The sequence below is a fragment of the Anas platyrhynchos genome, chromosome 3 (assembly GCF_047663525.1).
Source record: "Anas platyrhynchos isolate ZD024472 breed Pekin duck chromosome 3, IASCAAS_PekinDuck_T2T, whole genome shotgun sequence".
NCBI classification, from domain to species: domain Eukaryota; kingdom Metazoa; phylum Chordata; class Aves; order Anseriformes; family Anatidae; genus Anas; species Anas platyrhynchos.
The window spans coordinates 96903279-96920937 of NC_092589.1; the positions used below are offsets into that span (position 1 = coordinate 96903279).

The 17659-nt window shown below is 36.9% G+C and overlaps 1 long non-coding RNA gene across 2 annotated transcripts in view; it reads right to left on the bottom strand.

Annotated features, from left to right (window-relative positions):
- The window catches only part of LOC119716614 (uncharacterized), a 130477-nt gene that overhangs the window by 62420 nt on the left and 50398 nt on the right, over positions 1-17659 (bottom strand). Inside the window, exon 2 of one of the 2 annotated variants that reach the window (XR_011808542.1) lies at positions 17493-17583. The exons of the other annotated variant lie outside the window; for it this stretch is intronic. This is a non-coding gene — a long non-coding RNA (uncharacterized lncRNA). The remainder of the gene's footprint in view (positions 1-17492; positions 17584-17659) is intronic. 2 annotated transcript variants of the gene reach the window in all.

Here is a 17659-nt window from a genome sequence, read left to right on the forward strand (position 1 = left end):
AGCCTAAACTGCACACAGTTTCCAAGCCTGCTGGTTTTTATTTTATAGGCTTATCCAAAGGTCTTAGCAGACAATTAGGAAATTAAGTCAGTCAATATTTGGAAAGTAAGCCATTTAAATATGTTTTTAAATATATTGAACAGAGTGATTTTCTCTAGATTTCTGTTCCCCTGGAGTCATAACCAATATGATTCATAGGAATATAATGTAAACCATGCATCTATAAACAAGGAGTTTTGAAGACTTTTAAAATATTTTTCTATTTTGACCTGTCAAGCAGCAGAGACAAATAATGTTAGTCTGAATACCCTCACATACAAAATTAATTTTTACTGAAGATTATCTTCAAATATTTCTACATTTTTTTTGAGTTTCCAAAGTAAAAAATGTTGTTTCATTTTTAATTGAATACAAATGTAGTTTATTTATTTATTTATGCCAAGAATTTATAAAATATCAAAGATACCAAGTTTTGAATGCAACTACTCGACTGACACGCATTGTTCTAAATTAAATTTTCTTACTTCAACTAACAGTTTTAGAAAAGGGATTAAAAAATGTAAAATTTTAGATTTCCGCACAGATGGCAAATCCTAAACCTGTGTCATACATACTCTCACTAATTAACAACAACAACAAAAAAATCAGCTGCTGCATAGCAGCAAGTGTATTGTGGGAAGCATGTAACTACCAAAGCCAACTTTAGCAAAATCAGAGGTACGTTGCCACAAGAGTGGAAACACCCTTTCATAAATGCTTTAAGTAATTTCTGCCTTTTCATGGCATAGATTTTGGCTTCAAGATAATCTTGATATAATGCAGCCATATTTTTATGCAATTAAACAATATTTTAATTCAAAAAACATGAAAAACAAAATTGATACCCTTGTCAATTTTGTCATCACAACCTTATTAGCCAAGCTTTTCAATTTACAGAATATCTGAAAAAAAAAATATAGACACTAATGTAATATGCATTTTGAAAAATAAAGTGGTAAACAATATGGTTAATTATTTAATGAACGATTAAAGCCTTGCATGGTTGTGTTAGGAGGATCTGTTGTAGTTGACATTTAAACACTGTCTAACATAGTTTGTTTTTACTTACCATCTGTCTATCTATCGATAAGACTTGAAAAATCCTGAAGGCCTTCACCTATCCCAGCCTACTTTTCACCTCTGACTGGATGTGCAAGAGGTATCACAGCAACAAAGAAACGAGAAAATGTATGGGGCTTGGATAATGCAGGCTTTTCTGTATGGATGGACACCCTCAATGTTAAGGATGCCCTTAATGTGGACTTTAATGGTTTCTTATGCATTGAGAGGATGTGCACGGAGCTTGCATGAGCAAGATATTACTGTTTAAAATAATCAGTCATCATTAGAAAACTGTATTTTATTTTATGTGAACTTGTATGGTAGGGGATACTATAAGGACATATTTCTGGCCCTCAAACAGGGGCAACAGAAATATCTTTAATTAGTTATTGTAAATAATTTTTGCCTAACAAAATACACACCTGTTGGAAAAATAGCCAAACTTGGTACAAAACCAAAAAGTAATGGAGAAAGCATCTACACTGTTGAGCCATATACTTTTCAGGAACATATACAGTATTACTAGTCACTGTTGTCTAACAATATTTATTTCAGGAAAAAAGAAAAAATAATAAAAAGAGCTGTTATAAAATTCAGTTTTCTTCAGTTTAGTTTGCTCAGATACATGGGGATTCAAAAAACGTGTAGAGACAGAGTAAACCTAATAGTCAAATTAATATTTAATAATGTATCCCACATTGAATAGATAATATAGCTTAGTCATTCTCTTGCCCTATGAGATCCAAATCTGTTACTGGTTGAAGAGGGACTTGAACCTTGGATTTACACAACCAAGATGAATAATCTGCTGGCCAGCAGTTAATGGGTATCTTTTACTGTTGTTGCTTACACTGTTGTTTATGCTTGTGTTTTTTGTTCATATGTTTGTTCATTTGTTTCTTTTATAAGATGTGTTACACATCTTCCAAAAGAGATAAAAATGCATAATAGGGGAAGAAGTGGGATTAAAAAAGGGGAGTCCTTTCAGATGGTAAACCAAGCACAACCAGAAAGACATAAAATATTTGCATCAAAAGTTACTGTTACAGTGAATAATTAGCCTTATTCGTTGTGGGTCTCTGGAAAAGACATATCTGTTTATACATTTAAGTGTCTGAGGGCTTGCAATTGTTCCTCATTTAGTTTCCCCTTTTAATGATTACATTTGCAAATTAGGATACTGTTAGGGTGTTCTCCCTCTAAATCATTTTATTTGCATTCCTTAGTCTTGGGAATCCTAGTAAATAAATAAATAAATAAATAAATATCTAGGATTCTTCATCTGCAGCTGATGACTTGCTTGTTGTTTGCTATTAGAATAACTATTAAACCTTTAGTTTTGTTACCCTAGAGAGATCAGATAAAATTTGCACAGACTAATCCTAAGGCTCCTAATGCTATGGACCACAAAAATAGAGATGTCAGTTTGTTTTTGTAGCTGTGGAGTTCAGAAAAGTATTAAGTTTCTTAACATCTAAAGCAAACATCAAATTTGTTATGTTCATTGATTCTAGTGGAGAGGAGAGATCATAAAAGTCATTTAAAGGATCCTAGGTGTATGAGAACTTGATGTTTTAATAACGTTTGTTGGTAAGGTTCAAAATTGTTTGCCTTGCACACAGAGAAAAAATAGCTCCAGGTCTTGGAATACGTATTCTCTCAGCACAGAAAAACAATCTTTCTAAATTGCAACTTTATTTTTTTATTATTTTTTTCTTTTTCAGAAAAAGAGGATTTACTTCACAAGCTGATATAAATTCTGCACTGTATGCAACTGTTATAAATGAAGTCTTTACTCAGTCTGAACTTAGTAATATTTATAAAAGAAATATTTTTAAAAGGTATAAAAGGCAAGTAAACAGCGCTGGGTGTGCGGGGAGTCTACGCTCCACCAACAGGCACACACAAACATCAAACATTCTAAATATACAGAACATTGCTTTTACATACTAAACCCAAGTATGCCTATACAATCAGAAAAGGCAACAAACAATCCTTTAAGTTCCATAAATTAACAGTCTCCATCTTCCATTCCTTTTCTTAATTACAAACAAGTCTCCATTTTCCATTCCTTTTGAAAAATATGTCTTGCTTTAGATTGTCAAGCAACTCGGTCTTTGGGCCTTATGTATCCCGTTCTTCTTGGATTGAAGGAAAGCATATCCATCTCCTTTTCAAGGCCAATAGTCCTGGGTCAAAAGGTACATCCAGGTCACCAGGGGGCAAAACAGCAAAAGCCTTCGATGGCTGTAGCAGCAGAGGGGCCGATGGCATAGCAGTCGGATCAGTGAATGAGCCCGCCGCTCCCTCACTGTCTGGCAAACCACACGTGTCTGACTGTGGCCCCACATGGCTCTTTAAGGCCTCAGAGACTGCTCGCCAGGTGCTGAGCAATCCCCCCGCAACCTTGTCGTTTTTAGTTGCAGAGTCCCACACCTTGACCTCAACTTGGTCCCATATTTCAGGATCATAAACTGTCTGATTGTTAATATGGAGAATAAGCTGTCAGGTTACCAGGATAGTCTTTGTTTCCAAGGATGTATGATACCCCATAATGAGCAGCTGCTTACCAGTGAGGGGCAGTTAGGTGCACGGGTCCGCTTCTCTCAGCTTTAGCTTCTTTCCGGCTCCGGTGCGCCTATTTCCAGTGACTTTCAGTACGAGCTTCTTTGAGCGGTTTGCTGAGTTTGGCTGAACCTGTCTTCATGAGGTGATCAATGTGTCTGTTCCCGTCCTGGTCTCTGTTCTGCTAGCCTGTTCCTTTTCATTCCTTCTTTCTGCTTCTTTATCGATGACATGACTTCATCACATTGTGTTGCCTTTTTTTTTTTTTTTATCTTGAGGACAGGCTCCCCTCTTTTACCCTTCACCCCATAGCAGCTCTTTTCAAAACAACTTTTCACTGGTCAAACAACTTTGAATATAACAACAACAGCAAACACCCAGAAACATCCATGCCTGGAGACATCCATGGCTGGAGAACAAGAGAACCACCTGGAGAACAAGAATCCTGAGACTGAATGGAGTCTCCGGAAGCACCCTTCTTTGTTCCCTCTAAACTCTTTTACATTCCTGATAGTCTCATCGTTAAGAGTCTAATGTTATCATTAGCCACGGGGCTTTCCGACCCCCATGGCCACACTCCCAAATCTCCCCCTTCTTGATTAATATCAACCATCTTCTTGACACGTATTACCACTCCATATATAACACAACCAAAGTCCACTGTTCTTATGTTGCTCTTCCTTAAGATTCCTTATTTTTTTAAGGAAACATTCAGCTATTGAAATTCCACTTAAGAGATTTCTGTTTCCCAATGAGGCTGCATGTTGAGGATTATGCTGCATGGCCTTGAAGAACATATTCTATTTTCTGGAGTGATCTTTCTCTTGAAGAAAATGCTAAAAGTGCAAACACTGTCAGTGAAAGTTTTCCTGGTAATGAGCCTCAAACCTGACCTATGTAAGCCATTAGGACAGTTCATCACCCACATCTGATTCATTGATTGGCCTGTGCTTTAGGAGTGTGGCCAAAGGTAGAATGCTGGTGCCAGCAGTGCAGACATGCTTTTTTGTGTGATGTAGACATCTGTCACCTGCTGAGACAGCCAAATTGATTTCATAGACCAATGAGCCCCTAAGAGAAGGCATTCCAAGGCATTGTGTAGTATGATGGAGAAACTCAAGTTACCCAAAAGTGCATCACATATGCAGAAAACAGTTAGAGAAATATATTTTAGTAAGTTTACTAACCTGAGGCATTTTCCTTTTATTAGTTCCTGAAAGTTCATATTTGTGTGCATATTAAATATTACATTTCCCAGAAGGGAAAGAGAACACTTGAACATTTGCGAGCAGTGCCCATACCTGTTGCAAGTCCCACTCATTTCAACAACTGCTACTTATATATAGCTGATAGGATGATGGACACCTTTTAGTCTGGAAATGAGTAACAAAACAAAACAAAAACCAAACAAAAAGCAGAAACAAACAACAACATGAAAAAAAAATAAAAAGAGAACTATAAACTAGAATAGGTCAAATGTATAGTACTGCAAAAATATTAATATAAAGGAGCTTTCACAGTTAAAATAAAGCCCATTTATTATTTGGAAACTTAATATATATGTTTCCCTACCTCAGTCATTTTATATCCTAAATCTTACTATGATTTCAGACCTATGGTCTGTATATGTTTGGATCTTTCTCCTTTTTTAATTTTAGGAATAGATTTTTCCACCTGCTTAACTATAGTCTGTTATGTCTAAATTGCTATTTCCCCTTCATACACACAGACTAATATCAAAACATTCACTGCTTTCCCAGAACAGACATTTCGGCCCCACAGTAATAATTTTTACACCTGCTCATGAAGCCCACCTGCAGCTTTTTAAAATACATGTTTAGATTTACTCCCAGCTGTTCCCATGGTTCCTGTGTTCCTGCTTGCCTGACTTCTTCATCCTAAGTTTAAGATCTAAACACCCACACTTTCTGAGCAATCCACAAGAATGAGTAACTCTTTGCAAGTAGTGATTCACTTTAGCCATTACTGCTCCATTTGTGCTTTGTAGGAAATAACAACCAAATGCCTGCAAAAGTATTGGTCAGCTCTTCTACCCAGTTTCAGTAAAGGCCATGGCATTCTCAGGGGAGAGACTGAGTGGTCTGCAATTCTAGTAGTCAAAACCAGCATTTTATTGAATGTTAACTGTAGTGAATATTTACCCTACCATATACCAGCTCAGAAGCAAGAATAAGGAAGGATGTGATCAAATTCAGGCAAAACTCCACTTGCTTGATCTATCAAATTCTCATTTCAAAGATAGAAGTTTGTCTTGAAACAGATCTGTTACTCTGAACTCATATTCTTTGAGTTAACCAGGGAAATAATTTGCTCAGTTCTTAAGTATTTCTTTTGTAGTTGGCATAGTCAAGAAAGCATTTTCAGCACTGTGCCATGCACTGTGCTAGCTGGCAAGATCCAGCTTAGAGGGCTGGGAGCTTCAATCCATTTTGGATCATAAGAAATCAGAGTGTTCATTTGTCATCTAAAGAGCCATGCTTTCATCCGTGAACAACATGTAAATCAATGTGCAGAACAATTTCAAAACAAATATCTGATGGGAGTAGATGGTACAAAATACTTGAAGTTGATGCTCTGGTGCCACATTTAAAAACACAGGACAGATCTTTGGAAAAAGGCAAAAATAAATAATAGGAAACATCAAACAGCCTTTCATCCCTCACAGATCATTAACAACTGAAAGCTATTACCACTTGATTAATGTTGGATATGGTATCGTAATATCAGTCCAATCTCCTAGGAAGAAAGACTAAATCCAGAACAACAACAGAAAAAAAGATTTATGTACTGCCTATGCTTCAAAGTCCCACTTAGATATCACTTTGGGATACTAAGTCAAAAGAATTACAGTTTCCAAATCCCTGCTAAGCTGTTGTCTACCCTGGAAATAGCTAAACATCATTGGTACCCCAGATTATATATTAATTTTAACTGAGTGTTTTTAATTCTGTTCTGGGAAAAGCTGGAATTTTCTCATGTGGAACACAAAGTGCATATGGAACACCTCATATGTAAGATTTTTCAAAACCTCTAGACATCTTATCCTTCCCTCTGTCTTCCTAAAGGTTTAAGAGTTCTTCTTAAAGCTTTATGAGAAGGCCCAAATGAATGCCTGGCAAACAAATATACCTGTTCCTGCTGCTTTCTGTCAGAGGGAGGCAGAGCAAGACCCTCACCACTTTCGTACTTCAATGACTAGGACTCCCAGCCAATATATGGGTGACTAGAATTTTCTTTCTTGAAAGGAATCAAGTGTGAATTTAAAAAGGTTTTGTACTTTCCAGATACCTCTTCCAGCACAAAAAATTGCAGCTCCATTTGTTCACTTTGATCCAGGTATTGCATTGCATATAAAGATCTATCAAGCAAAAAGCTAAAGTTGAAGACGACTCTAAGCTAACAGGGGAGTCCATTGTTTTGAAAAGGGAGCAACAAAAAAATAAGTAGTATAGCTGCAGTAAGTACTGTGCTACACCATGAAGAAACCTTAAGAGTCTTTGTGTAAATGTCTGCAACCCTAATGCACTCTCCTGCAGAGACTGGAAGATCTAGTGGACTCTCTTAGAGATCTAGGCTCATATAGTCACATTAATAAAATAATAAAAATAATATTTTTTTAACAATGGAATTGCATTGGTAGTTAGAGAACAAACTAAAAAAATGCTGCACAGGAATGCTTGTATTTTCTTAATTTACTGATTTGCCTGGCAGGCCAGCACCAAGACAGGGTAAACACACTTAGATATGTTATTGCCAGTGTGAAGATTTTGTCAATGAAAACAGCTTGTGACATGCTGGAACTAAACCCATAGAGTTATATGCCAACTAGCTTCTGAAAATAACAAATCCAATCCAATAACGTAAACTCTCAAAAAGCATTCACCCCCAAATAGTATTGTTTATAAGTACTTATGTTTTGTTTGTTATGAGACTGAATGGAAGCTGAGATCACAGGATTTCTAGGTTGGAAGAGACCTCAAGATCATCGAGTCCAACCTCTGACCTAACACTAACAGTCCCCACTAAACCATATCCCTAAGCTCCTGAGTTATTATAACTCAAAGTTTGTTGGTCACCTTTTAAAGACAGGACTCAGAGTATGTACATAAATATGGCTGAGCAGAGCACAAGAAAACTTCTATGTGTTTTATAGCTATTTAACTAGCTGTTTAATAACAGTTGGAGACAATGATTCTTCATTAGCTAGTGTTAGCACAGTTTTTAAGACATAGGGATTTCCTTTTATGGTTTTTAGGCTGTTCTCAAAAAAAAGTTAGCTATTATCAATACTCATGTTATCGATACTTTTTGCTAGGTACAAAGTTAGTTACTCCAACACACTGTGAAGAATGAATAATGCCAAAGTCTGAACATCGCTGACATACTGAAGTCACAACTGTGCAGCTGCACCTGTTCATGAATCTTGTTGGTGCCACATATACCTTGAGTTCTACATCTGAAAGCTCTGGTAGAAGAGCAATCCTAGGGATCTTGATGAAGTTGTTAAGAAGCAAATAAATTAAGTTGTTCAACTTGACTTTATTCCCATTAGAGGTTTCCAGTCTTTTATGAATTGACACATATCTTATCATTACCATGTTCAGGCATGGTATACCAGAAACTTTGTTAAGCCATTTTAAGTCAAACAGACCAGGAAACTTCAAACAGTATTGGAATCATTTTATCACAATTAATTCCCTCTGCTATTGGTACACAATGAAAAAATAATTTGAGAAACTGTCAAATTTAAGAAGTTTCTTTAGCAAATCTCTCCTACCACTCCACTTCAAGGAAAAACTGACCATAAGATATTAGGATAGTCTATCATCTACTTATTCATTAGCAGACAAATCAAGCACATTACTGACTGAGAAAACATATCCCTAAAGCTCCCAGACTTCACCAGGTAGTACCAGCTGAAATTTAATTGGAGAAGACTAGATGTAACCCCTAAGGTTACATCTAACTCTGCTACCATGAAGGAAGCTGTCCAGATTTGAATGATCATAACCGTAAAATAAATGGAGATTTCTCCTCAGTATAAGTCAATTCAGTCTTATCTGACTCTCTGGTATAATCTTCACAATATCCAGACATAGGTATTTTATAGCCTTAGCATTCTGGATAACAAAATTCCAAAGTAAATGGAAAATTTGCCATAAATTTTCAGGAGAATAGTCTTCATTCACATAGGATCAAAGACAAGTGCAAATGGTTGCTGCTTTTTCCAATATATCCAGTCACATTTTCAAAACACTGAACAAATATCGACTAATGAATTAGCATTGTAATTAAGTCAGGAAGGATACAGAAACAAAAGAAATGCTTTTATGCAACATTTCTTAAACATCACTCCCAAAGTCTTTGTCATTATCACACTCTAAAGAGAAGATAATTAGAAACATTTATACTGAAGTTACTGGTCAGGAACCAGATTTTGTTTCCTCAGGGCTGATGTATTTGGTGTCTAAAGAACGTAAGGCATGATTGGAACTTCTGTTCTGCAACTCTCATAACATTCCTCTCCTTTCCAGATTCTTCACGGCGAAATTTTACGCACCATTTCATGTGCCCAGTTCAGGCCTTACTTCACTGAAAATATAAGATCATGAACCAGGGAGGGAGGAGAATTCAGTGAGACTTCTAGCAGAAAGAAGCAAATCACCCAAGATACCTTCAAAGGTTCACTTAGGTGCCTCTGTCTTCCTTTAACAGTCTGGGCTTGTGCAGGACAAGACAATGTAGTTGTTTCTTTATAGACTTTACAAGAAACTTTAAGCATCTACATCTGGTTCTCATATACTTTAGGTATCTTCTGAAGCAATTTCAGAGGTGGATAAAGTTAGTTGTAAAGCACTACAATTCAAGCTAGGCCATGGCAGTTTGGTGGATGTGACCTCCCCCTCCTCACCTTCCTTGCTGCCTGGACAAATTTACACAGCAGCCTTTCCTCCAGTAGAAGCATTAACAGTGTCTTCCTCCAATACACAGAGGCCAATTCTTACATTAATATTGTTGGGAGTTTCAGTCTCCAGACAAATTCAGCTTCAAACAGGCAGGTAGCTCAATAGTTATTAGAGGATAAGCTGAACAAAAACGGGCCTCAGTAAAGAAAATAGTATCTGATTCTTTGAAAGACAGGGTAGTGCCTCAACCTTCTCCTATTTTAATTAACCAACAGTTACTGAAGTCACTAGAGGGCAACAAAAGCATTATATGGTCTCTACTACAAATGAAGTTAGACTAGAGTACCTGCAGCCACATCTGTCCTCAAGCTCTCTGACCGTGGAGTTATAGATCAGTTCCCTTATTAATTCCCTTGACACACTCAGGTGCTGCAAACTCACTTGTCACAGCTGTTCCTGCTTTTAAGAATAATAAATCAAGCTTAAAATTATATTTTTTTCTTGTGGACCAAGTATATATATATAAAATGATTAAGTTGTGGGCTGGAAATGTTGGCCAACAATTTTATTTCACTGGCATAGTAAACTTCCTACAGTTAGGAAATGCTCACCTGTTCTTGAGAGGGGCTTTTTGTGGGACTACTTTTTCAGGGATCAGTAACTGTCTCATACCTGATTATTTTGTACTGCAGTTACCAGGTATATTTCTTTGATGGTCATTATTAATAGAAATTCATAAAAGTAATTTAATTAAATAAAAAAAAAAATCCGATGTTCACTGAAACAAAAACCACACACTACACACAGGGAGTAGAAAATGAGAGAGGTCATGACTGAGATGTTAGTTACTTTTCTTAATACACATTAGAAGTCATTCAGAGAGTTTGGTGATAAAATCTATATAGGAATACATGTATGTATATAAAATGTAATGTAAGATCGTACCTTGTTGGATTTAGAACTATCAGACAGGAATTACCTTTCATGATCTAAAGTGAGGTACAGAATTATGTGGTCAAGATTCTCATCAAAGATCCTGAGCAGTACCAGTGAAGCTGCTGTCATTTAAACAAGCAGAGGTTAATATATTACTGTGTATACTACTATATATATAATATACTACTATCTATAAATTGTGAGAAAGGCCAGAGGTAAAAATTATCTGAAATCTGCTGAGGAGGGAGTTAAGCTAGCCCACAAGAGAAAAGTTGGGCATGGTCAGAGATAAATAAAATCTGTGAAATCTGGAGAATGAGTCAGATGGACATTTGTGGAGTTCAGTTCAGCTACCCCACACACATGGGCATCATGAACCTCTTTGTATGCCCTGGGGTGTTAACTGAGGTCAGCCTTGTTGGTTACTGACTAAATGGAGATCAGATCTCCACTGATTGTAACAGGGGCTTAGCTACGTAGTTCTTTAGGTAACTATACAAAGGCACCTATATTTAACTGTCTTCAAGACGAAAAGGTAATTGTCCCTTTCTTTAGATTTTCCTCTACAAAATAAGAGAGAAGGAAAGAAATGGCACAACCTAGTTTACCAGTATCCAAATAACTGACAATCTTTCTTGTACCTTATTCGTGGTACCATAACATTATGCAAATCATGGACTAAAGCTTCTGGAAACCTAATGATATTGTTTGAAGCTTTTACTTTCCAACAGAAGCCTACACTGTATCATTTCTTGTGTTCTGAGGCTGTTGAACTCAGAATAATAAAATGACATTTTAGTTATACTCAGAACATTCACCCAAATTCTCAAGCACCAAAAAATATAATAGTTCCCTTTTTAGGTAATAAATAATCAAATAAATAAAAATAAAAATAAAAAAGGAAAAAAGGCTTCTTACTGATACAATCTGAAAGAATGAACAAATCCAGCAACTGTCATCACTAGAACTAGAGAACTCTGTTAGTTTCAGTAGACTTTTCACATATTGCATTTAAAAAAAAAAAATGGAGAAAATAGGATCTTCATGCTTTACCTGGAGACCCCTAACCTTTGAAAGCCCCTAATGACCTAAACAGAGGGTTCAGCGTCACAACACATTCTATTAACTCCAAAAAAAAAAAAAAAACCCCAAACCAAAAACATTACTTCTCAGAAGATCCTAATTTGCAGTTCTAGGATGACAGCCTAACTAGTGATGTTAAATCATCTGGTATGTTAAAAATGCACTTTGTTCTTAGTCTTTGGCTTGGACTTCTGAGCTTCAAATAAAAGATACCTTTGGACTCTGAAGGTATTAGTCAATCTGCCAGTTTAGGATCAGAGTACACATACCAAAATGACTTGGAAGGGTACCACATTAAAAGTCTTAGGCAAACATAGCCAAAATAATGTTTTGTGTTTTTTTTTTTTGTTTTGTTTTTGTTTTTGTTTTTGTTTTTCTTCTCACTTTGCATAGGCTCCCATTATGCCTCAAACTAAAGGTATGATTATATAAACTAAGAATATCAAGGTATCTCATTTGATATATGTATTCTTGGAATATGGTGAAAGTATACTTTTTGTCATATTCTTACACTTTACAAATAGTATCATGTTTTCCTCATGTGCATTCTGCTATGTATTTTTTAGAAAAGCACTGTAAGCAGTTTTAGGGTTATAATTCAAAACACAACAGTTTTGTGGAACACCAGTATTTCCACCATACTACACTGAAGTCAGTAATGTAGTAGAAAGATGCCTAAAGTTTCCACCAATACCAAATACTGAGTGATATAGATAAAAATAGTTAAGACTAAGGAAAAAGTGCATTCATGCCTGAAGGTCTTCAGGTATGACTGATCCCTACATATGGACTGAATGAAAGATCAGTAACCAAAGACTGCATTTTCTGCTTTAGTTTATCACACTATTGTACTCATCAGAAATTAATAGTCTTATTACTGTGGTGCCCTCACTTCTCTGATAAAAAAAAAAAAAATCCTCAAAACTAGAGCCCTGTAGGCCAAAGTTTCTAGTACTTATCACAGAAAGAAGGAGTTCTGCTGTAAGCCAGTATTTTTTGTAATTAAGTTTGCTATGAAATGAAGGAACAGTACTGGGAATAGGACCAAACTTATGTCTCCTTCTCTGAGGTGACCAGGACTCTAGAGAATGAGATGTTAAACAAAAGCTGAACAAGAAAACAATTGCTACTTCTGACCACTACATTGGAGTAGAACCCTACAGGGACATAGAAGACAGAGATTAATGAAATAGAATTTCTATGAATAGGACTTATCTGTTTTGTGGAAGTGAAATGTATTTGGTAAGATAACTGAAAGTAGACATACACTTAACGTTGACATTTAAATCAGAGGTTAAGAGGTTTTGAAATGTCCTTTGCAACTATTGTAGCTGTTGTTCGTCTGTCTAAGTTCCCAGTTTTCACAGCAACAGGCTGAGGTACAGTATTTGAAAATGGATGCATTTCTCATGAACAGCTTCATCAACTGTGACTTAGAAAAGACTTTCTGAAGCAAGCAAGAGACAGCACTTTTGACAGTGATAGGATTCCATGTGATGGAGATCAGGTAACATCAGCCTCACACATCTGCTATTTTTCTCCATGTTTGTGGACAGCTTTCTGTTATTCATAGAACTGTTCGAGCATTCAGCATATGCAGTAGAGTTCCAGTGATTTAGAACCATCTGCTTAAAGTTTAATTTTGACAAGCTGTTCTGCTGAAGTTCTCACACTGTTGTTCAGGCTTTTACCAAATAACTACTAAAAGCCACTAACCACATTTGCAAGCTACTTTTGGTAAGTGTTCCTGTTCATTTCTTAAAAAGATTCATGCTAATTAATCCAAGAACAAACAAGCAAGCAAACAAACAAACAAACAAGCAAAAAGCACCCAAAAACACAAAGTCAAAGTAATATGCCTTAACTGTTTCTTGGTTATAATTTGGTTTTCAAACACACTGTCAGGCAGAAGTGTACACCTCTGGAATCATCACGTCATGAAACCTTTTCGATCACCCATAACCAGTTTTCTTTCAACATATTATGCACCCTACAATGCTCTGAGTACTCATCATATTCCTCCATTCTCTGCAGAAGTAAGCTGGTTATTTTTGTTGTCATACCAAACACAGGTCCCTCTTGAGCCTGCTGGAGGAGATCTGCCACATTGCTCCAGATACTCTCAACCAGCATAATACAGCAAAATATTGCCATTTCCAAATGCTATGAGAGGATTAAATTCTGGCAGATTACCCCTTGTTTTTCTTTGCCAACACTTCTAAGATGACAAATAGATTCATGGTGTTTGTGTGCAGACCGTTGTGATCACTTGGTCTATAATGTATATAATTTTCTCAGATGCTGAGTCAAAGCATGTTTTTTAGAAAGATATCTAATCTCATTTCACAGACTCAAAACCACAGCACATCTATTACCTTCCCTGATATGTTGTTAATTACATTTATTGTCACCATTTCAAGGTTGAATGTGCATATCTCATAATGTTTCTGTCTGCAGGATTGAAATATTTCCTTTTCCTTCATGATCAGATTGCACTTCCAAGTAGAAGTAAGTATCTCTAGTATCTCTATATGGGAATCAAATCGCCTTTTAACCCCCACTTTGATTCACAGAATAAATTGAGTTCCTAAAGGCTCAGTTAAGAAGGTTTGCTTTACAGTTATCATGTTGTTTTTTCTAACATCCTCTTTAAATGCAGTTAAGAGATGACAAATAGTAGTACGGTAATAGTCTGAATAACTGTATTTGCAGTGGCATATTCTTACTCTATAATCTCCTCTCTATACATCCAAAAATTGGATCAACGCATTAGGACACTCATATACTATGGCTCTAGTGTACCTTCTGAATTACTGTTTTCCAAAACAGTGTTCCTATCCTTTACCTAGAACATTCATTGTCCCTGGATGAATTACATTATCTTCAGCTCTTTGAAAACATGCTTATTTGGAGAGTAACCATTTAACTGAACAATTCGTATCATTCTGTAGGGGCAACCTCTCCTGTTATTTACTATCCTATTCATCACTGTGTCACCTGCAAACTCAGACAACATTTGATGTTGTTGTCTACATTCTTGATAAAATTATTGAATAGAACTTGGCAAAGTACTAGTCCCTTGGGATATTGCCCCACAAATTTACAAATCTCTATTAACAATTACATTTTGAGATCTCAGCCTCTTGCCTGCTTGATAAAATGACTAAAAAATCTCTTTCTTATTTTTCTATAAGGCAAATTTTTAATCAAGCATCAGGTGGTAATAGCTCTAATATTCTGATGAAATTCAGATACACAGTTCTGTATTACTATTGTATACCTGGATGTGATTAAAAACTTGGATGAGGAAGGTAAACATGGAAAGGCACCTTTTTTAGTGTCCTGTCACATGCTTTAAAAAGCAGCAAAATGAAGTACCAACAATTCGCAGGTCATTTGGATTACAGCTGACTGGAAGATCTCAAAAAGTAATTGAGATCTTGATGAAATAGTACATTTCTAGCAGGGCTCTGGGTTGACCAGAAATAATGCTGATATTGTTTAATATTGGGATCATTTAATATTGATCTAAATGAGCTAGAATTAAATACAGAAAAACATCTGAGTGATTTAAAGACTTGAAGAATGATGAATGATGATTAAATAAGGCCACTAACAGAGTGTAATCTAGGTAGTATGATGAAATGGTCCATTCAAACAAATTCATTTGAATGCTGTCAAGTAAAAATACAGGTATGTGCAACATAGGTGAAGTTGCTGATTGGAAGAACAGGGAAGTCTTTAGGGACACATTAAAAGGGGAACAGGAAGTATCAATATAGATGCTGTGTTAGTTGGGAGACTAATACTGTATTAATTAATTATTTAATTGATGCCAATTAATGTAGCCAGTAGATACATTTTTAGAAGGCTGCTGAAAGAGAAGAGAAGAGAACAAAAGAAGAAAAGAGAAATCATTAGTTCTAAATTAGTGAATAAAAACATGTAAAAACCTGAATATTTTGAGAAAACTAAAGAATTAAAATTAATAATAGTAATAAAAATAATAATAATACGTGTGTCCTCGTACTGGATCTGGCTGAGATGGAGTTAACTTTCCTCACAGCAGGTCATGCAGTGCTGTGTTCTGCACTTGTAGCTAGAGCAGTGCTGGTATCACCCCTGTGTTTTGGCTATTGCTGTGCAATACTGGCACAGCATCAGGACTCCCTCTGACCCTCTGTAAGCCAGCAAGAGGTGGGGAGGGGACATCACTAAAGCAGCTGACCTAAACTGACCAAAGGGATATTCCATACCATAGGGTGTCACACTTAGCAATAAAAGTTGGGAAAAGGGAAGGAGGGAGGGGGCTCTCGTTGTGTCCTCCCAATCAACTGCTATGTGTATTGAGGCCTCACTTCCTATGACATGGCTGAGCATTGGTTGCTGATGGGAAGTAGAGAATAATTGTTTTTTCTTTCTCTTCCACACAGCCTTTATGTGTTTTTGTTTGATTGTTTGTTTTTCTTTCTTTTTTTTTTTTTTTTTCCCTTTAATTTATCCTTATCTCAACCTCTGAGCCTTTTTTTTCTTTTTTCCCCATCATATTTTCTCCCCCCACTCTTCCTTTGTGGAGGTGGAATGATAGAGGGGTGTACTGGAGATTAGTTGGCTGTCTACAGTCCTTCAGTGACTGTTGTTAGCCACCAGAAAAAAAAAAATAATAATCTAACAAATAAAAATATATATATTTTTTAATAAATTTATTAAAAAAAATCTAATCTAAATAAATCTGCAAACTTACGGAGGGTACACCCTATCCCATTATACAGATCATTGATGAGATATTGAAGAGAAGTGGCCCCAATACTGAGCCCTGGGGGATACCACTAGTGACTGGCCTCCAACTGGATTTAACTCCATTCACCACAGCTGTTTGGGCCCAGCCACCCAGACAGTTTTTAATCCAATGAAACGTACACCCATCCAAATCTTGAGCACCAGCTTCTTCAGGAGAATACTGTGGGAAACACTGTCTAAAACCTTACTGAAGTCTAGGTAGACTGCATCCATACCCTTTCCCTCATCCACTGAGCATGTCATCTTGTCCTAGGAGATCAGGTTCATCAAGCAGGGCTTGCCTTTTATAAACCCATGCTGACTGGGCCTGATCTCCTGGTGGTCCTGTAAGTGGTGTGTGATGGTTCTCAAGATAATCTGCTCCATGAGCTTCCCCAGCACGGAGGCAGACCAACAGGTCTGTATTGTCCCAGATCCTTTTTCCAGCCCTTCTTGTAGGTGAGCATCCCATTTGCTAGCCACCAGTCTAATGGGACCTCCCCTGCTGGCCAGGACAGCTGATAAATGATGGAAAGCAGTTTGGCAAGCCCTTCCATCAACTCCTTCATTACCCTCTGGTGGATCCCATCTGGCCTCATAGACTTGTGTACATCTAAGTGAAGTAGCAAGTCTCTAACCATTTCCTCTTATGAGGGCTTAATTCTGCTCTATGTTCCTATCTACCAGCGCAGGGTGCCAGGTACCCAGAGAACAACTGGTCTTACTACTAAAGACTGAGGCAAAGAACGCATTAATTACCTCAGCCTTTTCCTCATCTCTTGTCACTATGTTTCTCCCCACATCCAATAAAGGATGGAGATCCTCCTTAGTCCTCGTTTTCTTGTTTCTGTATTTATAAAAACATCTTTTATTGTCCTTAGTGGCAGTAGCCAGATTGAGCTCAAGTTAGGCTCTCCTAATTTTCTCCCTGAACAGCCTCATGACATCTTTGTAGTCCCTCTGAGAGGTCAGCTCCTTCTTCCAAAAGTCATAAACCCTCTTTTTCTTACTGATCGCAAGCCACAGCTCTGTGTTCAGCTAAGCTGGTCTTCTTCCCCACTAGGTCATCTTTCAGCACACGGGGACAGCCTGCTTCTGTACCTTTAGGATTTCCTTCTTGAAGAGTGTCCAGCCTTCCTGGACTCCTTTGCCCTTCAGCATTGCCTCCCAAGGGACTCTGACAACTGGTCTCCTGATGAACCAAAAACAAAATTGATGTGGTTTATTGTTCAGTGGTGGTTGCTAGAGTCATTGTAATTGTTTTGCAG